We start from the raw sequence: 22,219 nt of genomic DNA, 5'->3' as shown, positions 1-22,219 counted from the left end.
CATGATTGGCCAGTTCGCGCACGATGCTGGAGCCCACACACTCTTCCCACACGTGATTGGATCATATCCCCATACACTGGGCCCCACGTTGACTGTTTGTTTGAATTTCTTATGTTTCTCTTTATTGCTTATTTCTTGTTTTCAAGTGATCTAACTCACAAGCAAGGCACGCAGCAGGGACAGTCAAGAGGCTTGTTGGTAACACAAAGGTGCTGGGTTCGAACCCCTGCTGCGCCAGGATAATTTTTACCAAGTTTTTCTTCTACAAGATCCAGTGCGTGAAACCCAGGAAAGACCACCATACGTCCTCAGATAGCCACCACAAGATCTCCAATGATCCTAATCTAACGTACACCAAGCTGGAGGTCTATCATGCACCCTCAAGGCTTCAATACACAGGATCATAACCAGGTTTTTTATATCTTTTTCTTAGTTTATTGTATTATTGTTTTTTAATTATTTTGATTAGACTTAATTATTTATAGTTAGATTTAATTAATTTATGAAATTAGAAATACCATTAAATTAGGATTAGGCTAGGATTACAATATATCCCGATTATTCGATCGTGTCGATTATTCGACTTAATTATTTAATTAATCTTTAATTATAATCACAAAAGAACCCTAGAAAGGTTTATGACTATTAGGGTTTGCCCAATCCCACTGCCCATTTGGCAAGAAAACATTAACATTAATTCTCTTCTCGACCCGACTAAATCTATTAGTCGCATTAGACAAGAGATAAAAAATATACAAAATTTAAAACACATTCAATTAGCTGCCCGCAACGATCGAATTTATCGATCTGAGTAACCAGCAATGCCCCATTAATCCGTTAGCTATACTGATCAAATCTATTGATCATCGCATCTAGCAGTGAGATATCAAATCAGGGTTGTACGCCCAAACAAACAGTCAAAACACGCTAAACCACGACACTACGGATTTTCATCCTTTTCAATCAGGCAATTCAAAATGCCTTTCAAATCACAACTTCCAAAACTACGACAGGCCATTCAAAAAGCCTTCAAACACTTTCATAATCAATTCAAAGGCGTACAACCCTGTGCCCGAACTACGTTGACTCTGATTCTCCCTAAGGAGATACGTAGGCACTTGGATAACCAAGGCGAGTCCCCCTCCCTAAAATCTCAATTCACTTAAAATCTCAATTTTGCCCTTTTCACTTCCTTAGCTATTAAACCTCTAAATTTTAGCCATAAAACCTTTACCTTAGAACAAACTGTCATGCCCTCGGTTTTTTACCATACCTCTCGTGGAGAGATACGCGAACTGACTCTTTTCTTTCTGCTTTTGTGTTTTTTTTGAAAATCAGAGAGTCGCCACCGACTTTTATTTTATCCAATTAAGGAAAGGTTTATAAAAGAAACAGAAAAAGACCTTTAAGAAATTCTGGGTAAGGGGGTAGGTTATACAAAGGGAAGGTATTAGCACCCTTTGTATCCATGGTTATCCATGGGCTCTTTAATTTGCTTAGCTCACTTCTTTTGAATCACTTTTCTATTGCCTTGAAATGCTTGTATGTGGTTTCAAATACCTTTGTAAATTGACTTTGTAATGATCCTTGTGCGGATGTATACAAAGTGTTTTTATCTTTCAAAAGATGTTTTTGAAAAAAGAACGTTAACTTCGTAATGATCCTCGTTTGGATATATACAAAGTATTGTCTTTTTGAAAGTTTTATTTTGAAAAACAATGATATACGAGAGATTTGTTTGTTTTGATCTGAGCAAGCAAATTAGGAGGTCTACCCTAAGTTATAAGGTCTTTTCCTATTTCCTTAAAAAAACTATCCTTTCACCGGATGTAAACGAAAGTTCGATTTTGCATTTGAAACAGTAGAATTTGATTTTGATCTTTGAAAAGAGTAAAAGAGGGATTACCCTAAGAGGTGCAAGTGTGATTGTGTTTTGATTCAGATATTTTATCTTTTGAAGTTAGTGATCTAACGATTCAATTTTAATCTTTGGCATACACGCAGTTTTATATGTACTGGAATTTAAAATGCGGAAATGTAAAATGCGGAAAGTAAATCTACGCTATTACATCGATTTTGCGGGAAATGTAAACTACGCTATTTACATGAATTTGACAACCTATACACTTGATCTATGAATTTAAATTGCAAAAAAATAAAAGAAATATTTTTGGATTTTTTGATGATTGATTTTAATTAGAATTAATGCATGATTAATTTAATTAAAATGAGAAAAAGATGGAAATAAAATTTAAACCTAAAATTAAGTTTAAAATATGTTCAAAATGCTAATTAATTAATTTTAAAACAAAACTAATTTTTTGGAATTTTTGAAATTGATTTTGAAATTATTAAGTTAAATAATCATATAATTATATAAATAATTACACAAATAATTAAAACTTAAAGAGAAAGTTATTCTACATATGTACAAAATTAGCCTATAATATATAAACTATATTTAATATAAAGAACAATTTTTTTATGATTTTTTGATTGGTTAGAATAATTAAAAGATAAATATATACATATTATCTAATTAATTATACAAAATATTTAAATTATGAAGAAAAATAAAATATTTTTATATCAGAAAATAAAGTATTATTTTATCAACTTAAAAATATTTTTTTGTGTATTTTTTGACTTTTAGAACTATTTTAAAATAATTTTATAAAGAAAATTAAATAAAAATAGAAAATATATAAACAATGATCTGGTGTGGTTATTAAATGAAGTCCATGATGGGGGTGCGCGTTTTGATGCGTTGGATTGATAGATGGATGGATCTGATGGTCACCAGCATGAAAGATCATAACACGTGACACACCTGCAAAACACTGAATCCAAGGTTAATTTAAAAATAACACACGCGCGCCCTCCAGCCAATCAGAGGACGCCACGCATCATCTTCTTCATCAGGATGGATCTTTTACACCTTTCATTTGCAGGTGGTGTAAAAACTCCAACCTATTACACCTGTTGAGAATAGCGAATACAAGCAAACAACAACATAAATTTGGCGCGATGCCATGGTTCAGTTCGTTTTGTTCATACGAGTTTAATGGTACCATTTAGAACTTGTAATTTTGCATGGATCGTAAAGCCCTAATTTTGAAAGCAAGAACCCTAAAATGGTGGTTCCTCGTATAGGTGTCCAAACTTCAATTAAGTTTCCAGAAATGATCAGAACCTCAAACTAAACTTAAATATGAGTCTACATCTTGCTAAACATGCATGTGTGATGAGATTTTTGTAAGTTTTAGTTCGAGCAAACCGTGAGGTATAGGTACGTGTTCTTGATGATTCAAGGCTTGCAATTGATCTGGTTATGTTTAGTGAGGGTCAGGGAACATGTTTGAGTAATTAATTTGTATTGAAACAAGCTAAAAATTAAAATTTGAATTTTAAATTTCTTTGAAAAATTCAAGTTGATACAAGGTTGATACAAGCAAGACTTGGGCTCTGAACTCGTGTCTTTTCCATTACTGAAGTGTGATACTTCATTTATAGGCAAAGATGTGCTTAAAAACTAAGCTAGAAGCATTAAGTGCTTTTGTTGAATTTTTTACTTTTTTAATATATGTAGCTTTGAATTCAAGCCACCATAGCTTGATTTTTCCACACCTCTTCTGCTGTACTTCCTTTGGGGCAGAGTATTGAATGATCTTTGATGAGTCATGCTTAGAAACAAAGCTACATATTATCCTTCCATTTTCCTTTTTTTTAATTTAAGCTTATATGTGATAAAATTAAATCAAAAAAGGAACAAAAATGATGTGGGCTTTTTCTTGGTCGTTGGAGGCCCTTCTCATCATGGGAAACATGTTTGGATCATGGAAATTGGGTTTCATTTGGAAGAAAAACATTTTTGATCAATGTTGATTTCATGCATTTTCCCAAAATTTAGTCAACTTCAACAAGGTGTAAATCCCTCAATTTTTATCATATGAAGGAGTTCTTGCACTTTTTGGAAACCTCAAAGAGTCCTCTAACCAATGTCTTTGGTCTCATATCAAAATGATTTTCCATGCTCCTTGTGTATCCTTTTGAAAAAAGTGACTTTTAGTTGACTTTGAAAATGACCTGTAATGTCTTGATTCATATTTTTCAAATGGTGAATCTAATGACCATGGGACCAATTGAATTTGAAAGATAATTGAATTTCCTTCAAAATGAGCTTTGGTTTGAATTTTTTGGATGAAGGATGAGAGAGTTATGACCAGTCAAAGTTCAGTTGACTTTTTAGGAGAAAACCCTAATTTTGAAACTTCGGGTTTTGTTGATTTTTGATCTTTCCTTGATGAATTATGATCAACCAATGATCAAATGATGAATCCTTTGACAAAATATGGATGTTGACAAAATATTTTATTTTTGACTGTCTGTTGACTTTTTTGGTCAAACGGGTCGTCTGTTGACTGTTTGAGCTGCTGACTGTGCGTCTGAGGGAATTGAAGTTTGAAAATTTGTATGATGGTACTTTGAGATATATGGAGGTCCATGAAATCCATTTGAGGTCTCAAAAACTTGTTCTCCTGAAAAAAAACAAGAAACCCTAGTTAGGGACCGTTTGTGTAGGAGACAGTTAAGCGTACCTGATTTTTGTGCAGTGCTGAGTCTCTGCTAATCACGTGATATTCAGAAGACTTCTAGGACAAAATCTTGGAATTTTGAAACGCAAAAGTTTGATTTGATTGATGGTACAAAACACGGAGAATTGCACTGTCAACGGTTTGACTGTCAACTGACTGTTCAGGCATGTAGCAGTTAAAGTGAAAATTCAACAGTCAAAGTTAATATTTTTGTTGTTTTTGTTTTTGGTTTTGTTTTGTGTTAATGATAAAAATTTATTTACATGACTTGTTAGAAAAACACAGACGTAATAAATAAATAATATGTACTGTATGCGAGCAAAATTACCGATAATAACCCTGAAAATCATTTAATGCACAGAAAAATAAATATTTAACTGGCAGAAAACACACAAAATATTATCTGGATAATTAAGCAACAATATGACAAATAGTACTGTAGCGGGGAAAATCTGAGATCGAAGCCATGGAATTGACTCGACTCAATATTTCAGTGAAAGTCGCCACCGCGCTTTATTGTTTCCAAAGGAAAAGGGAAAAGAACGAATAAAACCCAAAGTTTGTTTTTTTAAAACAAAAAGAAGAGATCTTAGGTACGGGTGTTGTTTATACAAGGGGAAGGTTTTAAGCACCCCTCATATCTGTGGTACTCCACAGGAACCTTTTTGAAAATCTGTGTCGTGTGTGCTAAAAACGGTTTGTTTTATTTTTAAAATAAGCTCGGCAAGACGTTAAGCCTTGTGCCTACATACCTCCTCGGTGCAATGGAGAAGTCAGAGCTAATGTAGTTCCCCTTAAAGGGAAAACGTTTTTTTTAAACGAATAAACACTTTATCGTCGTCGGAGAGAAATACTCAGCCATTGATCTTGAGCATGAGAACAAATGAGTTCTTTGCATCGCAAATGAAAGAAGGGCTCCAACTCGGATAAAATCAACGAGTATGCCACTAGCTCTCTCACGCGGAAAAGATCTCATTATATCAATCAATTTCAAAATCGTGGGGTATAACCACTCGTTTCGACAATTAACAGTGTCTAAACTTTTTTGAAGAAAAAGGCCACTAAGGGCAAAAGATATTTTAAGATAAAAGGTTTTGAAAAGATTGCAAACATAAGAAGGTTTTTTGAAAAAGGGAGAAGATTTTGAAAATTTAAGAATGGGAGGAGATGAAGAGGCTATCCTATTGCGTAAAATAAAAGCTAAGGAAAGAAACGGTCTAACCGAAATAAGAAGCCAACACTTGACATTATGAGTCAAGGTAGATTTCCCATCCTTTGGAATATCAATACTAAACCAACATTATCACTTGGGGATCCAGATGAACTTATTTTCTTAGCACCACTTTGCATTAAGCACATTAAAATTCTGACGAAAATTGGGCAGAGTAACGGCTGTTTTCAGGTAAAATCCTTATATCAATGCCTTGGAATTAACCATCAAGGGCTTTGAAGGAAATACCTGCACACACAAACAAACAACAATCCAATGCCAGACAGACAGAATAACAGCAGAGTAACAACAGAATAAGGGTCCAGAGGTACTAAGTCCATAAGTCCGAATCTCCAAAATGCTCGGGATAGTAACCAATAGTCCAAGAAAGAGCCTTAAGTGTTTTTTAGATTTTTCTTGTTTATTAGTGTTTTAGCATAAGAATAAAGTATGGTCCAAGTGGACAAAAGAAAAATAGCGGAAGCATAAACATACGTCCAAATGGACAAAGAGAAAATAGCGGAATATGAACGTCCAAATGGACAAAGAGAAAATAGCGGAATGTAAATATGATGAAATGATAAGATAAAGCGATAAGGCGAGAAATAAAAGAGCGATATAATAAATTGCGGAAATTAAAGTCAATTGTTAGATGTTAAAGATAACCATCTTGAAACTTGTCAAGTATGTTATCAAAGTTAGTAATGAAGATCGATGGTGAGTGAAGGATGTTCTCGGATTTAAATTCAATGGAAATTTATCAGAAGCTTGATAAAATCATAGCGACTACACGATAAACTTCCATAAGTCATAAATCAACCGCATACAATTCTCTTCCATATTTGATCTTTTTGATTCGGGACACGAAATATTGTGCTATGTTAAGCAAATCGCCAAGTGATTTATGTAGAAATCACCCTACAACGAGGCCGGTCAAAACATTATGTGCTAATGCATGCGAGAGAAGTGATATGTAGATCACTCTCCGAAAGCAATACCGCACGAAAAGAAAAATAGGGAGCGATCTCGTCTTTACCAAGAATCCATAAGAATTCTCAAGGTGTTAAGACTTTCATCGATCAAAAGAAAAAGAAATAAAGATGGAACCACATCAAAGGCTCCTTTCATCCATAATTTCAATCACTTAATTTTGCGGATTTGGATTCTCATCCTATCGACGCCCTAAGTCCATTGAAATTAGAGAGAAATTAGGCCTCTTACTTGTGATTCAAAGAAAATATCAAAAGAAAGGAGTAGAAGATGAGTTAAAACTAAAAACAAGTCAAAAACCACAAAAACAAGCATTCTGCCCAGATGTAAATCGATTTGCACAGAGTGTAAATCGATTTGCATAACTCTGTTTTCAAATCTGCGCAGTTTTTCAGTTGTGTAAATCGATTTGCACCAAATGTAAATCGATTTGCATAACACAGTTTTCAAAAAAACAGCAAATCAAGAGAAGAAAACTTGTTTAAACATAAAACCAAACACCTTGTGATCTTGGATCAATTTGTGCACGAAAATGTATCAAGTAAGCAAACAAAACTCATCAATGTAGCACCAAAGGTGCATCAAGCATAAACAACAATGGATCACATCTTGAATTATGGAATGGATCTAGAATTTTACCAAATCTTTCACAAACTTTGAATCTTCTTCAAGAACACACAACCAAAAGCCTTGATCTCTCACAATTGATGAAGAAAAAGTAGTGTTTATGTTGAGGTTTAGCTCTAAATTAGTGAGGTTCAAGATGTGACTCACTAATTTGTGTGGAAGAAAAAGAGCTTTGAGTGAGGGGTTTGGAAGAGGTGAGGAGAGAAAGAGCAAGAGTTTTCTTGGCTATCCAAGCTTGAAAAATGAAGAGGGGAATGGCTCAATTTATAGGAGCTAGGCTTGGGAAGTTTGTGGTTTGGAGTTAGGATTGGAAAATAGAATTAGGCTTGGGAAAAGGATTTGGAGCCAAAAATGAGATCCAATGGTCTTGATGCAATCACATGAGGGTTTATAATAAAATGATGTAGGTAATCAAATTCAAGAGCTAAGTCATGCTTCCCATGCTTGCAAATGATGTCAACACTTTCAAAATCTGAAATTTGCCTTCATTTTTCCAAATTCGCACTGGTGCAATCGATTTACACTTTATGCAAATCTATTTACATTGCTGAAAAAGGCCAAATCTGGGGCAAAAACAGTTATGCAAATTGATTGCTGTCTTATGCAAATCGATTTGCACTGATGGCAGAAGCAAATCTGGTGCAGAAACAGTTGTGTAAATCGATTTACACCTTATGCAAATCGATTTGCACAGTGAAATTGTTGAAAAATGCCCTTTTTGAAGGATACTTTGACTTGGTACCTACAAAATACAAACATACAAAAGCACAAGGCAATATTTTTGGTATTTTGGTTAGTAAAACAACATATACAAGAAAAACATTGGTGTTTGATGATTCCTCTTACAGATGAAAAGAGCATAACACCGAGAGCAGAGCTTTAAGACGAAACTCTTGATTGATGACTGATATGCAAATGAGGTATGATCTTATGGTCAAAAATGGGGGTATGACAAGTACGACATTTAATACTGACAGTGCAAATATTACATACGATAATGAACAGTACGACGAGTAAACGGTACATTAAGGGATACGGCAAACTTTAGGAATGACGATTGATAACCCATGCTACAAACAGTAACATGTAGATGATTGGGAGTGTCAACATCCCAGGTCCACATTTTTCAGGGCTATGCAGACAGAAGAAGGACATGATTACCACCACGACGGTGATGATCATAAGAAAACACGTCTCTATCCGCTTCGCCATTTTTACCGGGGGAAGAAGAGAGAATGAATATGAAGTAGAAATTTGAGAGATGAGTTAGAATTTGATGTGAGATTTTATGGAAAAAATGGGAAGTATTTATAGAATGAAAAGAAAGACAGAGACGTTGGGGAATGAAGTGATTCCGTACAAAAGGAAAATTTGAGGGGAAGTAAGATTTGAAAGAAAGTGTATGATAGCGTTGGAAAAAAGAGAGATGTATAGAATAAAGTTAGGATTTGATTTTTGAAAGAAAGAGATTTGAAAAGAAAGGAAAATATTTTGAAAATAATGGAATATAGTACAAAAAATTAGTGGGATACAAAAGATAATAATAGTTTACTTGTTACCAGTACAGTCTGAATCCCCGAACTATGCGCCTGCAAAAGATTTAACTCTGTACCAATTGCGTCAGTACTATTTATTTGTAAATAAATCTCAAATAAATAGCGTGTGTGAAGTAATAAACAGTACTTGGCGTTTGCGTAAGAATAAATCCAACAGCGAGCCAAAATACCGTATAAGAAAAATTTTAAAAACCAAGTATTCATAAATCAGGATATGAAAATCCAAGATTATATGAAACTCTTAATTTTTAGATTGAAGTTTTCTTGAAAAAAGATGCGGGCAAATTTTGGGGTATAACAGTTGCCCCTATTCAATCTTCTTAAACCTGAAGAGATTGTTTGAAATCTGAAGGTAGAAGATGATTGAATATTTTAGATGCCCTGAAAATTTGCACTTACCTCCACCGGGCGTGATGTTGGAAATTGCATTTGAATGTTGTATGAGAAATGTTGTTGGCAGATTGAAACATTACCTGAGATGGGCTTTCAGATGCCATCTGGCAGATGTATTTGATGGTTTGTTCACCAGAATGAATCCATTGATTAACCTTGATGAAGGATTTGAAAACCTCTGCGTTGACTGTTTCGGAATCGTCCAAGGTTACCGCTTTAAGTCTAGGAGGATGATTGTTACGGAACTGTCCAAAGTTTTTCCGCTTTAGATTTTGAAAGTTGATCGTTGTGGAACCGTCTGAGGTATCAGCTTTAGATCTTCGATGGTAGATTATTCTGGAACCGTCTGAGGTATCAGCTTTAGATCTTCGATGGTAGATCGTTCTGGAACCGTCTGAGGTATCAGCTTTAGATCTTCGATGGTAGATCGTTTTGGAACCGTCTGAGGTATCAGCTTTAGATCTTCGATGGTAGATCGTTCTAGAACCGTCTGAGGTATCAGTTTTAGATCTTCGATGGTAGATCGTTCTGGAACCGTCTGAGGTATCAGCTTTAGATCTGTGTTGGTATGTTTTTGAGTTGATAGGTGATTTGTAAGGAGAGATCTCTTCAGAATGAATCTTCGGCTTGATTATATCTGCGAGGACTGCTTATCTGAATAGAGTTCAAGGGGAACACTGCATGTGATTGAGAACATTTTTGCTAAAGACATCCGTCTGCCTGAAAAAATCAAGTTAGTGATATGCAATGTTTATGATGTATGTAATGTATGAGATTCTCGAACTAAAGGAGAAATATGCATGTTATGTATGCGTTTGTTATGAAACATTATATGCTATGTATGAATATGTGTATGATGTATGATGTATGATGTACGATGTATGATGTATGATGATGTATGACTTATGCAGTCTTGAGCGTATCAAGCTTCTGGTTGGGAAAATAAATGAAGGCATTGTGATCGTTGATGATTTTTTGTCGTCTTGTTTGAATACCCTCGGCTGGAGACCTTCTTTGAGAACCAGGGTGCTCTGTTGAAGGATCTTTGACTACCGCTCGGGGATGAAAGGTAATTTGAAAATTCTAACTTTGATGCCCTTTTAAAATGGGAATGAGGAAGATGCATAATCCTCCGATGTACTATTTGACCAAGTCCTGGTGTGGAGATCACACCTTTTGGGGATAGCAATCTGGAATAACCTTGCTGGGGAATAAGATTTCTCGAATCACTTTGTTGGAGAGAAAAATCTCATTGAGGAATTTGCTGAGAAATGCATCTCTGTTGGGGATTTTTCTTCTAATGCTGGTTTCGGGAAGATGTCCAAATGATCGAGACATTACCTGAATGCTATTCCTGTTTTTCTTGGTAAACATCAATCATATTCAAATGCACATGTTCATTCAAAATTATCATTAGGACGTTTACGTATTCAAAACAGAAAAAGTGAAAATGTTGATTTTGAGCATAAGATGCATTGATTTTTGAAAAAGAGCCATGATAGGCTGATTAGTACAAGGAGACAAAAAATCCTAGTAGTAGGAAATTGTCATAAAGCTTTGGAAAATATTTATAAAGTGAAATAGCTATGTGAAAACAATCCAGTCAAGTTTCAATTCTGCTATTGCCAATCTGTCTTCGAGCATCTCATCCCTCACTTGTTGGAAGAAAGTAATTGGACTGATCGGTGTCTTTGATGTGTTGAATCTTGAAGGTGAGTAGGTAAATAAACGGAACATAGTTGTACGCTTTATTCCCTAACTTTTGCCTAGGATGCCCTTTCAAGTTTTCAGCCTACCGGGATAATTTTATTTAGCCTCTAATTTTTGCCTGGATCGCCCTTTCGGGTTTTCAATCCACCGAGACACTCATTTTTTGCCTAAGTTGCCCTTTCAGGTTTTCAACTTAGCGAGCTTTTCTTTAAGCAAAGTACTTTTTGACTATGTCCGCATTCACAGGGTGTGGGAAATCCTCGCCATCCATGGTGGTAAGCAACATTGCTCCGCCGGAGAATATTTTCTTGATTATAAACGGTCCCTCATACAGAATAACAGCAGAGTAACAACAGAATAAGGGTCCAGAGGTACTAAGTCAATAAGTCCGAATCTCCAAAATGCTCGGGATAGTAACCAATAGTCCAAGAAAGAGCCTTAAGTGTTTTTTAGATTTTTCTTGTTTATTAGTGTTTTAGCATAAGAATAAAGTATGGTCCAAGTGGACAAAAGAAAAATAGCGGAAGCATAAACATACGTCCAAATGGACAAAGAGAAAATAGCGGAATATGAACGTCCAAATGGACAAAGAGAAAATAGCGGAATGTAAATATGATGAAATGATAAAATAAAGCGATAAGGCGAGAAATAAAAGAGCGATATAATAAATTGCGGAAATTAAAGTCAATTGTTAGATGTTAAAGATAACCATCTTGAAACTTGTCAAGTATGTTATCAAAGTTAGTAATGAAGATCGATGGTGAGTGAAGGATGTTCTCGGATTTAAATTCAATGGAAATATATCAGAAGCTTGATAAAATCATAGCGACTACACGATAAACTTCCATAAGTCATAAATCAACCGCATACATTTCTCTTCCATATTTGATCTTTTTGATTCGGGACACGAAATATTGCGCTATGTTAAGCAAATCGCCAAGTGATTTATGTAGAAATCACCCTACAACGAGGCCGGTCAAAACTTTATGTGCTAATGCATGCGAGAGAAGTGATATGTAGATCACTCTCCGAAAGCAATACCGCACGAAAAGAAAAATAGGGAGCGATCTCGTCTTTACCAAGAATCCATAAGAATTCTCAAGGTGTTAAGACTTTCATCGATCAAAAGAAAAAGAAATAAAGATGGAACCACATCAAAGGCTCCTTTCATCCATAATTTCAATCACTTAATTTTGCGGATTTGGATTCTCATCCTATCGACGCCCTAAGTCCATTGAAATTAGAGAGAAATTAGGCCTTTAACTTGTGATTCAAAGAAAATATCAAAAGAAAGGAGTAGAAGATGAGTTAGAACCAAAAACAAGTCAAAAACCACAAAAACAAGCATTCTGCCCAGATGTAAATCGATTTGCACAGAGTGTAAATCGATTTGCATAACTCTGTTTTCAAATCTGCGCAGTTTTTCAGTTGTGTAAATCGATTTGCACCAAATGTAAATCGATTTGCATAACACAGTTTTAAAAAAAACAGCAAATCAAGAGAAGAAAACTTGTTTAAACATAAAACCAAACACCTTGTGATCTTAGATCAATTTGTGCACGAAAATGTATCAAGTAAGCAAGCGAAACTCATCAATGTAGCACCAAAGGTGCATCAAGCATAAACAACAATGGATCACATCTTGAATTATGGAATGGATCTAGAATTTTACCAAATCTTTCACAAACATTGAATCTTCTTCAAGAACACACAACCAAAAGCCTTGATCTCTCACAATTGATGAAGAAAAAGTAGTGTTTATGTTGAGGTTTAGCTCTAAATTAGTGAGGTTCAAGATGTGACTCACTAATTTGTGTGGAAGAAAAAGAGCTTTGAGTGAGGGGTTTGGAAGAGGTGAGGAGAGAAAGAGCAAGAGTTTTCTTGGCTATCCAAGCTTGAAAAATGAAGAGGGGAATGGCTCAATTTATAGGAGCTAGGCTTGGGAAGTTTGTGGTTTGGAGTTAGGATTGGAAAATAGAATTAGGCTTGGGAAAAGGATTTGGAGCCAAAAATGAGATCCAATGGTCTTGATGCAATCACATGAGGGTTTATAATAAAATGATGTAGGTAATCAAATTCAAGAGCTAAGTCATGCTTCCCATGCTTGCAAATGATGTCAACACTTTCAAAATCTGAAATTTGCCTTCATTTTTCCAAATTCGCACTGGTGCAATCGATTTACACTTTATGCAAATCTATTTACATTGCTGAAAAAGGCAAAATCTGGGGCAAAAACAGTTATGCAAATTGATTGTTGTCTTATGCAAATCGATTTGCACTGATGGCAGAAGCAAATCTGGTGCAGAAACAGTTGTGTAAATCGATTTACACCTTATGCAAATCGATTTGCACAGTGAAATTGTTGAAAAATGCCCTTTTTGAAGGATACTTTGACTTGGTACCTACAAAATACAAACATACAAAAGCACAAGGCAATATTTTTGGTATTTTGGTTAGTAAAACAACATATACAAGAAAAACATTGGTGTTTGATGATTCCTCTTACAGATGAAAAGAGCATAACACCGAGAGCAGAGCTTTAAGACGAAACTCTTGATTGATGACTGATATGCAAATGAGGTATGATCTTAGGGTCAAAAATGGGGGTATGACAAGTACGACATTTAATACTGACAGTGCAAATATTACATACGATAATGAACAGTACGACGAGTAAACGGTACATTAAGGGATACGGCAAACTTTAGGAATGACGATTAATAACCCATGCTACAAACAGTAACATGTAGATGATTGGGAGTGTCAACATCCCAGGTCCACATTTTTCAGGGCTATGCAGACAGAAGAAGGACATGATTACCACCACGACGGTGATGATCATAAGAAAACACGTCTCTATCCGCTTCGCCATTTTTACCGGGGGAAGAAGAGAGAATGAATATGAAGTAGAAATTTGAGAGATGAGTTAGAATTTGATGTGAGATTTTATGGAAAAAATGAGAAGTATTTATAGAATGAAAAAAAAAGATAGAGACGTTGGGGAATGAAGTGATTCCGTACAAAAGGAAAATTTGAGGGGAAGTAAGATTTGAAAGAAAGTGTATGATAGTGTTGGAAAAAAGAGAGATGTATAGAATAAAGTTAGGATTTGATTTTTGAAAGAATGAGATTTGAAAAGAAAGGAAAAGATTTTGAAAATAATGGAATATAGTACAAAAATTAGTGGGAAACAAAAGATAATAATAATTTACTTGTTACCAGTACAGTCTGAATCCCCGAACTATGCGCCTGCAAAAGATTTAACTCTGTACCAATTGCGTCAGTACTATTTATCTGTAAATAAATCTCAAATAAATAGCGTGTGTGAAGTAATAAACAGTACTTGGCGTTTGCGTAAGAATAAATCCAACAGCGAGTCAAAATACCGTATAAGAAAAATTCTAAAAACCAAGTATTCATAAATCAGGATATGAAAATCCAAGATTATATGAAACTCTTAATTTTTAGATTGAAGTTTTCTTGAAAAAAGATGCGGGCAAATTTTGGGGTATAACAGTTGCCCCTATTCAATCTTCTTAAACCTGAAGAGATTGTTTGAAATCTGAAGGTAGAAGATGATTGAATATTTTAGATGCCCTGAAAATTTGCACTTACCTCCACCGGACGTGATGTTGGAAATTGCATTTGAATGTTGTATGAGAAATGTTGTTGGCAGATTGAAACATTACCTGAGATGGGCTTTCAGATGCCATCTGGCAGATGTATTTGATGGTTTGTTCACCAGAATGAATCCATTGATTATATCTTGATGAAGGATTTGAAAACCTCTGCGTTGACTGTTTCGGAACCGTCCAAGGTTACCGCTTTAAGTCTAGGAGGATGATCGTTACGGAACTGTCCAAAGTTTTTCCGCTTTAGATTTTGAAAGTTGATCGTTGTGGAACCGTATGAGGTATCAGCTTTAGATCTTCGATAGTAGATTGTTCTGGAACCGTCTGAGGCATTAGCTTTAGATCATCGATGGTAGATCGTTCTGGAACCGTCTGAGGTATCAGCTTTAGATCTTCGATGGTAGATCGTTCTAGAACCGTCTGAGGTATCAGCTTTAGATCTTCGATGGTAGATCGTTCTAGAACCGTCTGAGGTATCAGCTTTAGATCTTCGATGGTAGATCGTTCTGGAACCGTCTGAGGTATCAGCTTTAGATCTGTGTTGGTATGTTTTTGAGTTGATAGGTGATTCGTAAGGAGAGATCTCTTCAGAATGAATCTTCGGCTTGATTATATCTGCAAGGACTGCTTATCTGAATAGAGTTCAAGGGGAACACTGCATGTGATTGAGAACATTTTTGCTGAAGACATTCGTCTGCCTGAAAAAATCAAGTTAGTGATATGCAATGTTTATGATGTATGTAATGTATGAGATTCTCGAACTAAAGGAGAAATATGCATGTTATGTATGTGTTTGTTATGAAACATTATATGCTATGTATGAATATGTGTATGATGTATGATGTATGATGTACGATGTATGATGTATGATGATGTATGACTTATGCAGTCTTAAGCGTACAAGCTTCTGGTTGGGAAAATAAATGAAGGCATTGTGATCGTTGATGATTTTTTGTCGTCTTGTTTGAATACCCTCGGCTGGGGACCTTCTTTGAGAACCTGGGTGCTCTGTTGAAGGATCTTTGACTACCGCTCGGGGATGAAAGGTAATTTGAAAATTCTGACTTTGATGCCCTTTTAAAATGGGAATGAGGAAGATGCATAATCCTCCGATGTACTATTTGACCAAGTCCTGGTGTGGAGATCACACCTTTTGGGGATAGCAATCTGGAATAACCCTGCTGGGGAATAAGATTTCTCGAATCACTTTGTTGGAGAGAAAAATCTCATTCAGGAATTTGCTGAGAAATGCATCTCTGGTGGGGATTTTTCTTCTAATGTTGGTTTCGGGAAGATGTCCAAATGATCGGGACATTACCTGAATGCTATTCCTGTTTTTCCTGTTAAACATCAATCATATTCAAATGCACATGTTCATTCAAAATTATCATTAGGACGTTTACGTATTCAAAACAGAAAAAGTGAAAATGTTGATTTTGAGCATAAGATGCATTGATTTTTGAAAAAGAGCCATTATAGGCTGATTAGTACAAGGAGACAAAAAATCCTAGTAGTAGGAAATTGTCATAAAGCTTTGGAAAATATTTATAAAGTGAAATAGCTATGTGAAAACAATCCAGTCAAGTTTCAATTCTGCTATTGCCAATCTGTCTTCGAGCATCTCATCCCTCACTTGTTGGAAGAAAGTAATTGGACTGATCGGTGTCTTTGATGTGTTGAATCTTGAAGGTGAGTAGGTAAATAAACGGAACATAGTTGTACGCTTTATTCCCTAACTTTTGCCTAGGCTGCCCTTTCAAGTTTTCAGCCTACCGGGATAATTTTATTTAGCCTCTAATTTTTGCCTGGATCGCCCTTTCGGGTTTTCAATCCACCGAGACACTCATTTTTTGCCTAAGTTGCCCTTTCAGGTTTTCAACTTAGCGAGCTTTTCTTTAAGCAAAGTACTTTTTGACTATGTCCGCATTCACAGGGTGTGGGAAATCCTCGCCATCCATGGTGGTAAGCAACATTGCTCCGCCGGAGAATATTTTCTTGATTATAAACGGTCCCTCATACAGAATAACAGCAGAGTTACAACAGAATAAGGGTCCAGAGGTACTAAGTCCATAAGTCCGAATCTCCAAAATGCTCGGGATAGTAACCAATAGTCCAAGAAAGAGCCTTAAGTGTTTTTTGGATTTTTCTTGTTTATTAGTGTTTTAGCATAAGAATAAAGTATGGTCCAAGTGGACAAAAGAAAAATAGCGGAAGCATAAACATACGTCCAAATGGACAAAGAGAAAATAGCGGAATATGAACGTCCAAATGGACAAAGAGAAAATAGCGGAATGTAAATATGATGAAATGATAAAATAAAGCGATAAGGCGAGAAATAAAAGAGCGATATAATAAATTGCGGAAATTAAAGTCAATTGTTAGATGTTAAAGATAACCATCTTGAAACTTGTCAAGTATGTTATCAAAGTTAGTAAAGAAGATCGATGGTGAGTGAATGATGTTCTCGGATTTAAATTCAATGGAAATTTATCAGAAGCTTGATAAAATCATAGCGACTACACGATAAACTTCCATAAGTCATAAATCAACCGCATACGATTCTCTTCCATATTTGATCTTTTTGATTCGGGACACGAAATATTGCGCTATGTTAAGCAAATCGCCAAGTGATTTATGTAGAAATCACCCTACAACGAGGCCGGTCAAAACTTTATGTGCTAATGCATGCGAGAGAAGTGATATGTAGATCACTCTCCGAAAGCAATACCGCACGAAAATAAAAATAGGGAGCGATCTCGTCTTTACCAAGAATCCATAAGAATTCTCAAGGTGTTAAGACTTTCATCGATCAAAAGAAAAAGAAATAAAGATGGAACCACATCAAAGGCTCCTTTCATCCATAATTTCAATCACTTAATTTTGCGGATTTGGATTCTCATCCTATCGACGCCCTAAGTCCATTGAAATTAGAGAGAAATTAGGCCTCTAACTTGTGATTCAAAGAAAATATCAAAAGAAAGGAGTAGAAGATGAGTTAGAACCAAAAACAAGTCAAAAACCACAAAAACAAGCATTCTGCCCAGATGTAAATCGATTTGCACAGAGTGTAAATCGATTTGCATAACTCTGTTTTCAAATCTGCGCAGTTTTTCAGTTGTGTAAATCGATTTGCACCAAATGTAAATCAATTTGCATAACACAGTTTTAAAAAAAACAGCAAATCAAGAGAAGAAAACTTGTTTAAACATAAAACCAAACACCTTGTGATCTTAGATCAATTTGTGCACGAAAATGTATCAAGTAAGCAAGCGAAACTCATCAATGTAGCACCAAAGGTGCATCAAGCATAAACAACAATGGATCACATCTTGAATTATGGAATGGATCTAGAATTTTACCAAATCTTTCACAAACTTTGAATCTTCTTCAAGAACACACAACCAAAAGCCTTGATCTCTCACAATTGATGAAGAAAAAGTAGTGTTTATGTTGAGGTTTAGCTCTAAATTAGTGAGGTTCAAGATGTGACTCACTAATTTGTGTGGAAGAAAAAGAGCTTTGAGTGAGGGGTTTGGAAGAGGTGAGGAGAGAAAGAGCAAGAGTTTTCTTGGCTATCCAAGCTTGAAAAATGAAGAGGGGAATGGCTCAATTTATAGGAGCTAGGCTTGGGAATTTTGTGGTTTGGAGTTAGGATTGGAAAATAGAATTAGGCTTGGGAAAAGGATTTGGAGCCAAAAATGAGATCCAATGGTCTTGATGCAATCACATGAGGGTTTATAATAAAATGATGTAGGTAATCAAATTCAAGAGCTAAGTCATGCTTCCCATGCTTGCAAATGATGTCAACACTTTCAAAATCTGAAATTTTCCTTCATTTTTCCAAATTCGCACTGGTGCAATCGATTTACACTTTATGCAAATCTATTTACATTGCTGAGAAAGGCAAAATCTGGGGCAAAAACAGTTATGCAAATTGATTGGTGTCTTATGCAAATCGATTTGCACTGATGGCAGAAGCAAATCTGGTGCAGAAACAATTGTGTAAATCGATTTACACCTTATGCAAATCGATTTGCACAGTGAAATTGTTGAAAAATGCCCTTTTTGAAGGATACTTTGACTTGGTACCTACAAAATACAAACATACAAAAGCACAAGGCAATATTTTTGGTATTTTGGTTAGTAAAACAACATATACAAGAAAAACATTGGTGTTTGATGATTCCTCTTACAGATGAAAAGAGCATAACACCGAGAGCAGAGCTTTAAGATGAAACTCTTGATTGATGACTGATATGCAAATGAGGTATGATCTTAGGGTCAAAAATTGGGGTATGACAGATGACCCTATTTAAGTTTCTTCTATCCGGAGATGTGAGGGTTAAAATCCTCGGCTCGACGTAATTGAAGAGACTTAAATATAAAACACACAATTTTTGAACCTAAGGTATGATGCGATGCTAATGGATGCATCAAGTATGATTATGGAATAGAGACAAATATAACACCACTGGGGAGATAAGAAAGGATTCCACTAGGGGAAAAGGTATACGTCATCTAGGAATAGAATCGGACTTAACAAAAGAAAGAAACAGTCGACAGAAGCTTTCAAGATAAAACATGATTGAACTTCGAGAAGAGAATATCTGAGGCCTACATGAATGTGGCTACAATCAAATGAATATCAAGGTAAAACATGATTGGACAACATCAAATAACTACCAAGGTAAAACTTGATTGGGCAACATCGAATGACAATCAAGGTAAAACATGATTGGATATCGTCAAAGGATAATCAAGGTAAAACATGATTGGATAATTATCAACGGACAATCAAGGTAAAACATGATTAGATAATTATCATAGGTCCATCAAGGTAAAACATGATTGGATGTCATTAAGGGATAATCAAGGTAAAACATGATTGGATAACATCAAATGACAATCAAGATAAAACATGATGGAAGGTAACCAAGATAAAACATATTCGAAAGCGATCAAGATAAAGCATGATCAGAGACAATCAAGATAAAACATGATTGAAGGGAACCAAGAAAAAACATGGTGGCGATCAGGATAAAGCATGATCAGAGACAATCAAGATAAAACATGATTGAAGGGAACCAAGATAAAACATGGTCGAAATCTTTCAGGAATGACACTGAATGAAGAAAGGATACATCAAGGAACAACAATAGACGGACAAGACAAACAAGTATCTGTTTTGGATAGGCGCCAAGTAAGTTGGACTTTGATCTCAAGGTGAAGATGTTGATAGCAACAGGACCTCGGAAAATGCAAATGAGTATGAAATTTATTTCAATGCATGATGTTGAATTTTTCTATGCATGATATATGATCAATGCAATGCAATTGTTTGTGACAACTAAGGGAGACTCTTTTGTGAGGCAAGATTAAAACTCTGATTCCTCAACATGAGAACTCTGCCAACTCTGCTTGGGAAGAAGATGCTTAAACAAACTTCTATTACACCGGTAACTGTATCAAAACGATGATCCTTTGAGAAGGGCTGATAAAACTGCTTGGGGATTGCTGAAGAAGATTGCCCCTGATTGAGTGGTTGTTGCAAGTTAACCGATCATGGCTTCAGTTGAACTGTATTGGGGATGAAATGATCATGGCTTTAGTTCTTGAAATGCATGTTGGGATGGCTAGCCCCAGTATAAGTCTTGAAATGATATTCTGATCAACAAATCCTGAACTGAACATCTGAACAACAAGATCTTGAAGTAACATGCCCCTGATGGGATCACAGATCAAGTTTCTCGACTGTTTGAACTTCCTGAAATATGAGTGCTTACTTGCAAATAAAATGTTCATTCAAGAATGGTAATTTTAATGCAATGCTCAAAGAATATTTTTAAAATCAAAATCATTATTGGAATGATGTTATTGATGTAAAGCAAATGGAATCACTGGTCAAAACATAAAGGTTAAGACATTCAAAGTGAAAGATAAAGCAAAGATATGATATCAAAGCAAATGATTGGAAAATCTCATGGGAGTCAGCTTACGCAACCTTGTTGTAGTATGCTTTCAAACAAACCTTGCTTCAATTAGGTCTTTCAAAGGTTGTAACATGGCCAGGTTCACGGTTTTAGAAAAAAAGGATATAAGGCTCAAAATTTGATTGTACCCGCCCCCTTCGTGATGATCTCCAGTCCTAAACTCTGTTAATTCAACTTATGCATTCAGGTTCCAAGAGGCTTCCGGAATTGCACCTTTGTAATGATGATAGCTCACAAGCAAAGAGAACTTTTGAGATTGCAGTCACTTCTTCCTTTTTGTTGTCACAACATTTTGTTGCTTGAGGAATTTATTGACTTCTCTTTTTTCATCTTTTTCTTTTGATATCCCTAACTTTTGCCTGAACTGTTTATTTTTGAACTTACAGTCAGCGGGATGCCTTAATTTTTTCCTAAGTCATTTTTTGGATTTTTGACTTAGCAGGCTTTTCTTTGTATATATATATATATATATATTTTTTTTGATACTTTTTTTTGAAAGATAGTGACTGCCTTGCTTAATGATTAAGAATAACCATCGTCAGCTTTTGATTGACATCTCCAACACTTCTTTGATGTATGCGGAGGAACGCTTGTGATTGAAAACTTTGTTGAAAGGTGTACTGAATGATTCTCTTAAAATAGAATGCACAGCCAAATTAACTGAGAACTACTCTGCCCCAGGTTAAAAATGCGGGTTTTTTCGTACAGAAAGAAACACCAACTTTGAAGGCTCAGAGGGGTTGACAAGGGATTAACTTCCTTATTTCTCCAGTGTTTGGGAATTGAAACAATGCCTGTACATCTTCAGCAAAGTTTTATTTGAAAGCATACAGTTCAACAACTTGGGTATTTCGTTGTCATCATCCTCCCTCCAATCTTTGCATAAAACACAAGTTTGATAGAGAGTAGCAGATGGAAGAAAAAGTTTTGTAAAAGAAAGCATAAGCATAAACATAGAAGATGTGAATGAATTCAAAATATGCAATGCTCATTTCATTAAAATCACCATTCAGAAACAAACAAAGTCTAAAAGTAAACAGCACAACAAAGGAAATACGAACAGTACAGAAACAAGGCCTAGTGACTAATCAGCAACAAAGATGAGCTACCTTGTCTGAAACACTTGGCTTTAGGAAAGTCGGGCTTTGACTTGTCTTAAGCCACTCTGATCTGGTAAAGGATTGGTGACAACATTGGGACCCATATCCTTGAAAGAGAGCATCTTTGATCTCACCAACTCTTGAACTCTTTCCTTCAGAGGGAAACATCTTTCTAAATCATGGCCTGCTGCACCTTGATGGAAAGGACAATGAAGATCAGATCTGAAACCATCAGGGAGAGGATTTCGAGGAGGCGGCATAGCTCTTGTTGTAATCAACCCTTTCTGGACCAAAGCAGGATACAGTTCCGTATAAGTCATGGGGATAGGATCAAAGTTGATCCTATTACGAATCTGATTTTGTTTAGCAGCTTGAGGTTGAGGAGCTTGAACTTGCACAGGAGCGACAACGGCTAC

The sequence above is a fragment of the Vicia villosa genome, unplaced genomic scaffold (assembly GCF_029867415.1).
Source record: "Vicia villosa cultivar HV-30 ecotype Madison, WI unplaced genomic scaffold, Vvil1.0 ctg.000854F_1_1, whole genome shotgun sequence".
NCBI classification, from domain to species: Eukaryota; Viridiplantae; Streptophyta; class Magnoliopsida; order Fabales; family Fabaceae; genus Vicia; species Vicia villosa.
Note: the sequence above shows the minus strand (reverse complement) of the source record.